The sequence below is a fragment of the Rhyacophila brunnea genome, unplaced genomic scaffold (assembly GCF_057557595.1).
Source record: "Rhyacophila brunnea isolate RB1 unplaced genomic scaffold, BYU_Rbru_1.0 scaffold_8, whole genome shotgun sequence".
In the NCBI taxonomy this organism is placed as follows: domain Eukaryota; kingdom Metazoa; phylum Arthropoda; class Insecta; order Trichoptera; family Rhyacophilidae; genus Rhyacophila; species Rhyacophila brunnea.
This window is the reverse complement of record NW_028233350.1, coordinates 1,321,098-1,334,909: the sequence shown is the minus strand read 5'-3', so window position 1 is coordinate 1,334,909 and position 13,812 is coordinate 1,321,098. Positions and strand designations below refer to the sequence as shown.

The 13,812-nt window shown below is 27.9% G+C and overlaps 1 protein-coding gene across 2 annotated transcripts in view; it reads right to left on the bottom strand.

The window, feature by feature from the left end:
• The window catches only part of LOC147063825 (uncharacterized), a 457,860-nt gene extending 451,440 nt beyond the window's left edge, over window positions 1–6,420 (bottom strand). For both annotated transcript variants that reach the window (XM_085958983.1, XM_085958984.1), the window contains exon 1: window positions 6,045–6,420. The gene's annotated coding sequence lies outside the window, so the exon portion shown is untranslated. The remainder of the gene's footprint in view (window positions 1–6,044) is intronic.
• Between the last annotated feature and the right edge of the window lie 7,392 nt (window positions 6,421–13,812).

Genomic DNA, 13,812 nt, shown 5'->3' with positions numbered 1-13,812 from the left:
TTCCACTTTATTGAAATTTAAATACTCGACTTAAGAACGGTAGTATTGGTAATTTCCTTTATCCATAAAATATATTTAAATATATATCAAACAACATTTAATCGAATATGTTTAAATGATAGTACGTGTCACACACGGATATTACTTGTGTTTAAAAGAAACTAATAATTTAATATAGGTAATATTACTGTAGATTAATAATAAATATTATTACTCAAACATTGATATTTGATTGTAAATTTTTAACTAAATAACTAATCGCCAGGAAATATTGCACTCTTTCATTTTTGAATACCCATTTATTTTGACTGCCACTACATTGTCAATAGTTTAACATGCAGTATATTAATTTGTACTGGTCTTATTCGTTAATAATTTTAAACCCTTTTTCATTGAATAAAAAAAACTTTGATACAATGGGGATTTCATAAAAGTATTTATTCATTATACTTAAGTGCATACAAATAAACACAAGATGGTTGTTTGTATACTGTCTTTAACGAATGTAATTATATTTTTTTTTATTTAATTCTTATTTTATTATAATATTACCTACAAATAAAATTTTGAGTAATTCATAATGCACAGTATCATCAACACAACGTGTACCTGACTAAAGGCTAGGCATACTAGAAACTTGTTAAAGTGATGCGTTACTTTGCTAACCTACAATTCACATTTTACTCTCGTTTACACCTAGTTACGTATTAAAATAGCATGACGATTGTTTATAAACTGCATTATAAAGGGTCCTAACAGAAGTTAAAATACTAGTTATTTTATAACACTTCATTTTATATCATTAAGGCTTTAATAAAACATAACACTGATGGAATTATTTTGAGAAATGCATTAGCTTTTGTTTAATTGATTAATCTCAATAGGATGAACCTGTCAGTACAGATTTATGAAAAGTATTCACAAGAAAGTTAAGATTATGTAATTTTTTTCAGAGATTCATCATTTGCTTAGTGTCATTTTATATAAATATAGTTTTTACGACACGCGTTTTTCTCATATCGTGAGCATTTTAAAATGTCACATCATGAAAAGTATAGCTCGCCATGTGAGCCAAACACGTATCGTAAAAACAATATTTTATACGTGGCGAATATAAAGTATAAAGAATAAAACACCCACGGTGGCCGCGTGGCTTAAGCGTTGGACTATAACGCCGTGGGTCCCAGGTTCGAATCCTGGGTCTGGCAAGTACACATATTGTTTTTCAATTTGTGTGTGTCAGGGTATGGACCTAATAGGTTGAGCCAGTGGCTGACATCCATTTATCGTAAAAAACAAAATCTGTCAATATAAACCTCTACTCTGTGGAGGTCCATATGATCCTATTAGGATCGGACATGGTCGAAAGAAAAGAATATAAAGTTAAAACGTATTTTATAAATTCAATTAATATTTAACAGAAATTGTGTACTTTTAATTTCTAGCTACATATTTCTGCAATCAGGTGTTTTTTTAATTATTTATTTTAACGGTTTACTATTTTTATACAATTTTTTGAATATCTTACATGATGACCGAGCGGCTAACGAGTCCTGGGTCTAGCAAATACACCTATTGTTTTTCAATGTTTGTTCGGAGTCAGTGTATAACCCATGAGGAAGTGGCTAATATCCATTTATCGTAAAAACAAAAATCTGTTAATACAAACTTTCACGCGGAGGCCCATAATATGATCTTATTAGAATTTGACATGGTCAAAAAATATAATGTTTCTTTCTAATCAGAGAGTATAATATGTTTCCAGTTATAGTGGAATTAATTTTCGCCGCTAAAGCATTAAATCCACTGACAACCAAAAGCACACGTAGGTTTGCTTTCAATTTTTAGTTTTATTTCAATTTAATTTCAATAAAAGATTAGTCGCTTTTAAATTGTCAACAAATTATGACTATTTTTTTCTAAAAAAATGATATTTTATTCTGCAATACGTCATATCGATACTGCATATAGTAATTTACGTAATTCAGATACCTACCGTTAATAATATTACCTATTCCCAAATATTTAAAAGTAATTAAACACTTTATTATCCAATGACCATACTTTCGTTCAATGTTGAGATGGATCAACTCGAGGTGCATGACCATAACACGTTTTACGCAGAACTAAACCGGGTCACTTCGATAATTCTCGCGAACCAAACTCTCTACACGTAACCATGAGAAGATCAGACTTATTAATATCTTTTTTAATAATTGAACATACTATATTTACCCCATTAAAAATAAATATTTAATTCACTTTCTTATTGCCATTTATGCTTTGCAAATAAATAACACGATATTCGAATACTATTTAATACTAAAAGTGCATTGTAAACTTGGATACTTTCATATTTATGTAGAATGTAAATAGAATATTATTTGAGGCCACAGTAGTTATTTACTTTTCTTTTTGAATGACTATATAGATAGTATGTATATTTTTATCGGCTTCATCTTCTTCATTTTATCGATAAATTTAGGTGGACGTTATTTTATAAGTTTTTATGATAGGGTTTATCAATAGTTCATTCTGTGTGCTTCCGTCTAATTTTATTTTTGTTGTTTTATTTTAATTATTTTCTTATTTTATTACTTGTATTATTATGTCACATTTCTCTGTATTTTTATTTTAAAAATTGTTAACATTTATTTTATGTCATGTCATGAACGCTTTGAATTTGTAATTTGTACTGTTGAATATATGTAAAATAAATAAATTTAGTTGATTGATAAATTTTACATCATGCAATTTTAGTATTAATTGTCAAATATTCTTGTTTGTAATTTGTTATTTATTTTTATTAATAAAACGTTCATATTTTAATTTAGATTCTGATGTAAGTATATTTAATAATTGATAGACATCTACATATCTGTATAAATAATTATAAATTTTTAAACAGTTGAACGACATAATAATTAACATTATTTGTAAATACCTTTGCCACTTTAAACATTATTTAAAGAATTCAATTAAGAAGGTAAAGTCAAAATTAGATGTATGTCACCCATTTTTCTTACACTCATTCTTAAAGTTAATTTAACTTTCAAATGACATCAGACCCCTCTTTTAATTATTTTTATTTTAATTAATAATTGTAGTCAGGTTGTGTTAGGTTGGGTATATTCAAAATGAATAACACTGAAATTTTGACTAATCTTGACGTGCTCAAATGAATCGAAAAAGTATTAAAGTGATAATACAATAAAACCATGATCACACCATATCAGTTCAGTATTCTTAACCTCATTATCCAAGGACTAGATTAAGTATCAATATATTGTCAACTAGTATTCTTGAAAATGCTTAGGTATGTGAATAAGACACTATACTATTAGACTGTAAATATACTTTTTTTGACAATAATTTCTAATACTGAGTGCATTAGTAAATACTAATTTCAACTTGTATTATAATAAATAAGTATGATCAGCTGTATCGACTAGACTAGACGAGTTCTAGACAAATTCAGCACGATTTGCTTCTGCAGTATTTTCATTAAGAATAAAACAAGGGCCCAAAACTGGTTTTATAGGAAAAAAAATATAAAAAATCTCATAAACACTGCGTCACCTTCATCATTTTATTTGAGTGTTCTGGGAATTATCACCTATTGAATTGAAAGGATTTTTTTTGATGATTTTTATTCGTTTTTATTTTGCCACGAGGATTGATAAGTCGCGATGAAGTCATTGTGGATTTTGTTTGTTATTTTTTTTTTACTGCGCGTCGTCTTTTGCGGTATTCACCAACAGAATACAATTTAACGAATATTCACAAAAATATGGATTAAATATTATCTTTAATATTATAATCATTTTGTAACCCTGTTATATATATATATATATATTTATAATTTGTTATACAAATATAGAGCTAAAATCAATGAAAAGAGATAACGAAAAACTTAATCCAAATGATAGACTGGATATTGGTTACAAGTTTCTCTTTTTTATTATTAGACAAAATTAAAATAATATTGGTACTTTATTGGTAAAGTTTTTTTCATCTACAGTTTTTAAAAGGTTTTTTTTTTAAGTTCACAAAATTCATATTAAATATTTAACCAACATGCATGTACTAATTATGAATAATATATATTTTTATGATTAGTTTGAAATAATTGCTTCCACAGAATTAAATATATATTTTTTATCGTCTTATAATTTTCATAAAATTTGAAGCCACTTTTAAGACACCATAAACTAGTTTAAAATAATTTATTATAATTTTATTGTATCGCCCGTATTTAAGATACGTATAAAATGGATATAAAATAGTAATATACAACACACTATATTTCTGAGGTACGATTGGGATATAATATGATATATATTTGTTCGTGATCTGACTGGAAAATGAATTGTGAATATTTGAAATGTGCATATTATGTAAAATATAGGAATAACTTGACTAGAATCAAAACGGTTGGTCTCCATATTACTGGCATACCTCAAAAGATCAGAGGACAATTACTGGGAATGATTCAAAGATAATACCAGTATGTATTCTCAAAATCTAATTACGTCATTATCTAAAAATTGTATTTTTGTATTATTATTTGAACCACAACTTCTGTAAGTAAGATACTTAATTAGTAATAAATTGAAAAAAGAAAAAAAAGTAAAAGAAATTAATCAATTATAATATCATTTTGATAATGGCACTACAACTGAAATATCTAACGACTAAAAATCTAATTTCGTTATAAGTATTGTGTATTATTATAGTAATGCTGTTTTAAAAGACAATTTTATTAAGTAAATGATATGTCAATTAAATATGATTTTATTATTTAACAAACAATTAATAAGATTTGAGAATATTCCACTAGAAAAAATCTTTTTTTAAATACGATATCTTCCGGGACATGAACCTGCAACCAACGGTTTTTTTTCAAAAATGATTATAATATATCTGGTGTGTTTTTAAATTATGTATGTTCAAATAACATTATTTTTTTAATATTAACTTTAATTAAATTGGTTATTGATTTCAAATTATGTACGACATATTTTTCTACCTCCTTTTAAGTGCATTATTTATACAAATCCTACGTGTATATAAATCGTGTTGGTTGTATCAGACGTAAATATTTTGTTACTTACGTGTAGTAGTGTTATACTAGTGAAAATTATGAATTTTGCATTTCTTATAACAATTTTATAATAATGTAAAAAGTATATTTACAATAATAAAGTTTTTAACACCTTTTAAAGTTGTTTTTTCATTTTTTTATCGTTACATATAACATATTAAGTATATACACAATTTTATCCACTTATTATAATTTAAATACATTTTTAATTTTTTTGATAATTACATTTAAATAATATAAGTTTAATAAAATATTTAGCTCGTATTAAACAGGTTGAGTGGTGCATTTCTCGTTTCTAGCCGCTCGCTCACTTATTTTGAACTTGAACGAGTAGCTGGCTGACACCACGGTCAATGCCGACTGCTTTTAGAATCAAATAATTCGATATTTCATATCTCCGTAGACAATATTTTTTTAAATGACCACTGATACTAATTGTATGCATATATGAGAATTTTCGTGGCTTATTTTTTATGAAACTTGTTTTTAAATTTAATTTTTTTCTATTTATCGTAATGTTAAAGATGACCATATGGAAATATTATAAAATTACATAAAAATATTTATTTATAATTTTACGCATTAATTAATTTAGAAGGGGAATAAAAGAAGCACTTCAAAGTATTATAATAATTGTCAGAGATTCTGTCGTTTTTATATAAAAAAAAAATATTTCTTCTAAAAAAAAGTACCAATAAAAGTCTTACACAGTGATAATTTCACAAAATTACAATATCTGGAAAAGTTACAAAATATTTTTTTTGTTCACCGAAAATTGCAATATTTTTTTTTCATTATTTACCAAGTACCAACCGTTTAATTTTTTAAAACCTCGCAAAAAACATAATTAAATAATATTGCCTTTCTGATAATAGCTTATATTCTTCTTAAAAATAATTTTTGTTGCATGTATAATAATAATATAGTTATAATAACTCACCTATTAAGGCTGAGATATCCTTAGCAATTAGCACAGTGTCTTATCTTAATCGTTGAGAGTATATTTTAAACATTGAACATAATAATTATTGTCCACTAATTATTTCGAAAAACTTAGTTATATCATAAATTATACGGATAGTAAAATCTTTTAAAATAACTGTAATTATTTATAATAAATTTTTTACAAGTTCAAGTTAAAATTGAAACTGTTTTTTTTTAAGCTAAGTCACTCTCCCTTTTGATGCTTGGGTTGCCTTTTCAGGTTAACGGTGCGGTATGTAAATTAACATATAATAATGGACAGTTTTATTAGAGAATTAACTCCGCGATTTGGCGGGACCGCGCGATCAGTTCGAGGTATGTAAGCCGACTGAGGAGACAAACAGCCATCGCCTTTGCAGAGCGCCTTCGACATTCGTTGGACGCTGCTGCTAGTTGCCGGAGCTAACTTAACTTTTTAACATTGCCGGAGCCGGTTGCTGAATCGCATGACCGAATCACCACACTTTCATTCTTCAAAACCCGATAGAAGAACGTCATACAATACCACAGCTGATTGGGTGTGAATAGAATTCAATTGAAAAAATCAAACCTCATTGTAATACGTCAAATTCGATAAATAAATCGATTTAAACACTACTGGGTGCCAATTTTCTTCTGTCAAATGCTATATCCATTATTGGACTAAGAATTTAACCATATTTTCGCTGCCTTCGACTACTATAAACAAAGAAAAAATACTAATCTCAAAATAGTCTCTGAGATACAGCATAAATCATAGTAGCGAAGGGTGGAGGTACCTACATAAGCTGTGGAGATCCGACAAAAATAATGCACACTTTATATTTGTTTCCATTGACTGTATTATTTAATTTTTCAAATTCAATTAAATCCTACATTACCAAACCATAATATTATAATGTAATAAACCTGTACATAATTTTTAATATTTTATCTTTATTGTTTGATTTAGGTATGGTTTAATTGGATTTTAAAAACTAACCAAAGCCATCTGCAATTTATATTCTTAGATAAATGAAAACAAGTAAGGCGTGGCGTATGGGTGACAAAATGTGCTCTATTTTTATCGGATCTATCAGCCTACTTCCACTCTTTGCCACTAATAAAACATAAGATGGTCCAATGACGGTTAGAGTTATTCCAGAAAATTGTTATAGTAAAAGTTGGCTAGTCATTTATTTAATTCCTAAAAAAAGTATAAAAAAGGGAATGTGTCAATTAATCAATGATGAAAAAATACCTAAAAATACCATTTCAATAAAATAAATAAAAACTTATATCTATTTTTTTCTGAAATTGACACAGTAGTTTGATAGGTATTTTTTATAAATCATTGTTTCATTTATTTAACTCAAATGAATTTGAAACATTATGATTAGGGATTAAGTTTAATACTAACTTACTAGCCGTAGTAATTAAATGGCATGCCATAGTATTTAAAAATATCAACACTCAAAAGAACAATAAATTGTTTTATAACATTTTTTTAGTTGAATATTATTTATATACCTAATTGATTTATGGAGATATTAATATTTTCTCTCATTGAATTTTATCACAGCGAAGGAAGGAACTGAAAAAAATAAAATAATAGAATATAGGTAATAAAAACATAAATAAATAGTTTTGAAGTTAAGAATGCAAAGAAGCCCACACAGAAATATAAATTATTAAAAATGTATACTTAGAACGATTGGAACTTACGACATAGGTACACCAGAGATTTCAACGCGCGGTTAGAACAGTTCCCAGCAATTTTGATATTATAAAATAAAATATAACGAAACCATCAGACTGATGGGCCTGCGATAAATTTCAGCAGACAAACAATATTATTATGCATTATAACTTTACAGATGCAATCTTAATAGAAATTCTATTGTAAGAAAAGTATGATTTTTCGTAATATGTTATTTAATTATTCACCTAAATCGCACGTATTTTTTAGATGTGTCCAAATGTACATATTGTATACGATGATACTCGACGTATTGAAAAAACAAATTTTCTTTCATTGTCTCACAAATTTATTACCTCATAATTAGGTATTGTTTATTTATTTTTATTAAAATAAATATTAGCATAACTTCGTCGTAATAAAGTCGTCCGCAATAATAAATTAATAATTATGTTTAATTATTTGCCTATTGCATTTTGATGATGAGAAAATTTGGTACTGAGTTTAATTTAACTTCTATATTTTTTAAATTACTGAAGTAATTAATATTAATTCATTTAACAAAACTTCACACGATTTTATTATAGAAAAATTAAGAAGTCAATAAAAAATATTACGATCGTATAAAATTAAAAAAACAAACAAAAAATCCTCATTCTTAACACTGTCATAAGTTCTAATGGATTTGTCAGTGTTTATTTGCCTTTTAGTGATTGTACATAGTGCCTGAAGATGCCGAAAGGTGAAACCCGGGTCGTAAAAAACGAATCAAATGGAATAGTGCAACACTTAAATCCATTAGAATTTAAATTCAAATTCCATCAAGTACCTTCGGCCGATAGTATTAATACTGTTATAAGTATTTAACTTTATTTACATTTGTGACCAAGAAAATAATTAGTAAAAATTAATAAAAAAGAGTGATTCACTGGTATTTTTTTAGCTATAAGATTTAGTGCAAATTTAGCATTTTTGATTAGGTGTAACATAAATTTGAATGGATTTTTTTTATTATCTCTAAACAGACACTGCATATTTACGTATATTAAGTTTAATTTTTTATGTTTTTACACTGAAATCATTGTAAAATAAAGCATCTATTGATTTTTAGCTGTGTTATTTGGTCTCTATAATTTTCAAATGTTAGTGCTCAGTTAAAGCATAATATAGAAACAGTGCCTCCGGGAATATCTGTCATTTGCCAGTAAAGTTTTGTTGTATCATCTAATATTTTACCAGCATTCCGTGCCTCTAGTGTATTGTATACATATTCTCTGTAAATGAACGGCCTTTCAGGATGTCAAAATCCATTTGGCTTGATATAAAAGTAGGCCAAGTTGAGATTGTATTGAGGCTTTGAGGCTTGTGGCTAATGCAGGTTCTTCGCTATTTGTTAACTTTCGATGGAATAAGAGGCCGCATGGTTTACTTCTTACCTTCTCGTTGCTATTAAAGTAATAGTATATATTACACGTCATAATCATCTATTTTTGAAACTTAGTACATATACGATTTTTTTTAAACCAAGTACAGCCATGAATCCCAAATATTCTGCATTGGCTTAAATGTAGACATTACCATTCAAGCTTTTTATTTTATTTTAATAGGTATAATTTGTCTGGAAAATAAAGTATGAATCAGAAATTATAACGATTAAATGCCTACCTATTTTCGGTAAAAAATATATTACTAGCCAAGGATTCTGGTCGTGTCAATAACCTCTGAGTATCAATGAATAAGTACAATTAATATGCAATTTGATTCTATAACGCATACATACTTTTGAAACAAAAAAGTGTGCGTAGAATAGAAACTTGTTGTTTGGTGTGTAATACAATTTGTATTCACTTATGTGTGCATATTATTCTATAATAGTTAGGTTATTAATGAGATTGAATCCACATATAAACGCATTTTACCTTACCACTGCTAACTGATTTCTCTCTGTGCATTATTTTTATTAAGTTGTTTTAATTTTTTTTATGTATCGTGGTAAACTATAATAATATAAAAGTAGGTACTCAATTGGTATGAAAAATATAGTATAATATAAGAAGTGCAAGTAGTCTCATTAATGGTCCAGTAGTACTTGAGTACCTACCAAAGATGTACTCTACATGTAGATGTAGATGTATTCTCTATCGCAGTGTTCTCCAACTTTTTTACAATTGCGGACCGGTAAAAATAGAAGAAATAATTCGGGGACTGCTGGCGAAGAAAAACAATATTATTTATGAATGTAGGTACTATTTTGTATATAAAGTTTTAAAATCTTTTATTGGGTTTAACAGAATTCTAGGCACAAACCTTTTCTAATGAAACTCCTAGACTCCTGAAGTACTCCCGAACTCCGGGTCACTCTCTCGCACTTGTTTGTTTTGGTAGAGTTGAGTCACTCTTGCGGCAAGTCACCCTCTATATATGGTATATTAATTAATTTTATTATCGTGTTTTTGTTTTTTTGTTTAATTATTAGCTAAGCAGTGGTAAAATTGTCACTGATATTCAAATATGACCGGGAAACATAAAAGGATTAGAAGTTGGAGAGGGAATACGAGGAAATTGGCTCAAACAACAAGTATTGTTAATAATAGAAACTCTAGAATTTAAAGAAAGGTAGTTTAAAAAATAGAACCATATCTACTGCTCCGTATGTGATAGAATTGTATCTACTTTGATAACCATAGCTTAAGTGTTTTTGGGAAGACAAAACTCTGCATTCATATCCATTTGGTCTCTCTGTTAAATTTGTATTACTGACATAGCCGAATAAGTTTTCTCGCGTGAATAGATAATTCTCATAAAGTCGAAAATGTGGACGATAATTTTATGACATTTTAGCTACAAATGTTTATATTGTATATTTGGATACCAAAATGGCATCAAAAAACAGATTGGTTAGGTTTTATTATTGTTGAGTATTAATTATTCCGCATGTGTTAACATTTACCATAAATTGCTTACTTTTTTTGTATGAGGATTTGCTTGAAAGTTTTGACATATATATTCAAATGAACGACAATTACTATTTACGGACCGGCATTTGGGAAAAACTGCAGTCTGTCGCACTTAAATATATTGTGTCACTTAAAAATTATAAAACCTATATTTTAATTTAAACGGTACCTACTTAAAATGAATTATTACTCGGTTACCTATTATATTGTTTAAATTTACATTTTAAAACATTAGTGTAATTATATTTATCGCCTTAATTACAGTTGAGTGGCTATGACTAGCTTTATTTTAAATACCATAAAAATTACAGTTAAAATATGACTCATCAATGGTTATAACATTGTATAATATTTATAATTGTTAGATAATTCCTGTCAGTTGGTGTGACTATTTAAATTCAAGTTTGTCACATTATCAGAAGAAGCCTTCGCAATGTTTCGTCTGTTAGTAGTCGTTGCGTTATTTAGTTGTGCTCAAGGTAAATACTATATTATATAGTTTCATTTTTTAAATGTTTCATATTATAGTTAAATACTATCATCAAACATTGATATAATTCTAACTACTTATTCTGCATTGCAATTTTATTGATATCATCATTTTTTTTAATTGACTCTGTTAGTCTGAAATTAAATTTTAAAAACTATCCAGCACCATCTGCAAATAATTGTATTCTTAATTCAATGAAAACAAATGAAAATGACTGACAAAGTTTAGCTTGCACTATTTATGTCAAATCTTAATAGCCTACCTCCACCCCTCAACACTGAACATAATAATAATATAGTATTGACAAACAAATAATTATAATTATTCTATCAATTTTAGAAGGTAAACGATTAAAATATATATCTACTATAATATTATTACTAAATTCATATTGATTCCCTACTTCTAATATAACCATGTTTATACGGTACGTACGTACGGTGTGTGTTAATACTTTAATTTGATAAAATAATACCTAATCATTTACACAAAACTAAAAAAGTGATGGATATTTGAAATTTTACACTACTGACTACACCATAATATCATAATAATCTTTATCTTGTGTTCAATGTATAAAAGTCGTCAAAATCCCGCCGACCTAATTTATTTATACCTATTCCATTAATTTGTTTAGTTGTGGTGCAATACAAAACAATATTAATGTCACCTCAACGGTGCACTTTGCAAAATAAATAAACAATGGGTGATTACATAATAAATCAATTATTTTATTATATCTACTATGAGGTTCCCGGAGCAGTCTCGTTTTGCGTGGTTAAATAACTAAAGGTTTCACCAAGAATTTAAACAATTCAAAGAAGCTACCTTAACTCATTTAGTGCTGACACCACGACTGGCGCGTTTGCGTTACATGGCCCATTCGATATAATTAACGTGGTATTTAAATGTGGTTATTAAAAATTAATGAACAGCTTAGCAGTGATTGTGTAATGAAAAAAAATATTACTACTATCAAATTGAACGAAATTTTCTTTTTACCAAGAATTTAGATATAAATATATAATATTATTACATAACATGAAGGACCGAAAAATTATATAAATTATATGTTGTATTAAAACAAGATAACTACAGTATTTCGGTCAAATCATAAAAGGATAGTACAGTATTTTTCAAGAAAATAATATCAATGGTAAATATAGTAAAGACTGACGTCGCATTTAAAGGCTTAATATCATCTGCCATGAGTACAGGTGCAATTGTGCCAATTTGTAATGTAATATATTAACAATACTACAATAATACATACAAATTAAATAGATTTGAAGTAGTCTATTTAAAAGCAAAAGGTGGTTCTACCTAATTTAAAACAGTGAAAGTAAATGTATACTCTAAGAGCAAACATAAACTTTTCTCTTAGTGCCCATTGGAATAAAATATCTTACATATTAATCAGTGAACTAATATTAATGCTAACAGTGATTTGATATTGTAAGGTAATTATAATATAGTCCTGGTAAATATGTAATTAACTGAAAGTGAAATTTTGAATGATAAAATTGAACAACTACTCAAATTATATTCGGTTTCCTTCTTTGCCGTATTGGGTCTTCAATAGTAACAATATGTTGCTCCATAAGTTAGCAAAGGCAACACCATTTTCCTCGGCTTGTAGGCTCTCGTCGCAGTTGCAGCTTCCTGGGCAAGCCTGGCATTAAAATAGGTGCTCTATGCTTTGCATTTCACTGCACTCGCAGGTTTAGTCATCAAAGAACCCCCACTTCACCATGTTATCTCAGGTGCACCCTACCATGGTTTTCAGTCTGTTTAGGGCTTTCCAAGTACGGTACCCGAGACTGGCTCCGGGTGGGAGATTCTCTGCTGACTTTACCCAATCTTTCAGGTTTGCCTCCTATGCGGATAGTCTCTCTTCTTCGAGTGGGAGAGTCAGAGGTATAGTTGTAGCCATAAAGCATTTTCTAGATTTTAACCTTGTTTTGCACATTTGATATAGATGCATGGCGTATATAATATTTTATTGTAGAGTACAATAATCAAATGTATATCAGGAAGTCGTTTAATTTTATCATTCAAACACTACGGAATAAGACTAATAATAGTGCCACCCTTAGACAGACTTAAAATACCTCCTCCTTTCATTTTTAATCTCAAATTGCATGCAAATTAGTGAGGTACCTACTTACTTATATTTGAGGGGTGTATTTCCAAAGTGAACTTATTCCACTACTTGACGAAAATAAGAATAAGAAACAATTATGAATGCCAGAATTTAAGAAATAAATTTTGAACGAGTATTTTTTGTATAGAAAAACCTAATAGCATTCAATCCAGTAGAAAAATCAACTTCAAAATCGGTGTTAGTTACAAATGTAACTTATTCTAATACAAAAAAACATATGTACTATCAATACCGTAAACAATTTTTTGGCTTTTGCCAAAAATTTGTTGAAGTGGAGTAAGTTCATTTTGAAAATACACGCCACATTTCTATTATATTGTTAGGTCATATTGAATAGACAAATGTAACAAAATCTTGAAAATAAATAGTCATAATATCATCATTACTGACGATTGGAGCAATTCAAAAAACCTACTCTGACTGACTAAATATAAAAGTTTCATTATAATATTTTTT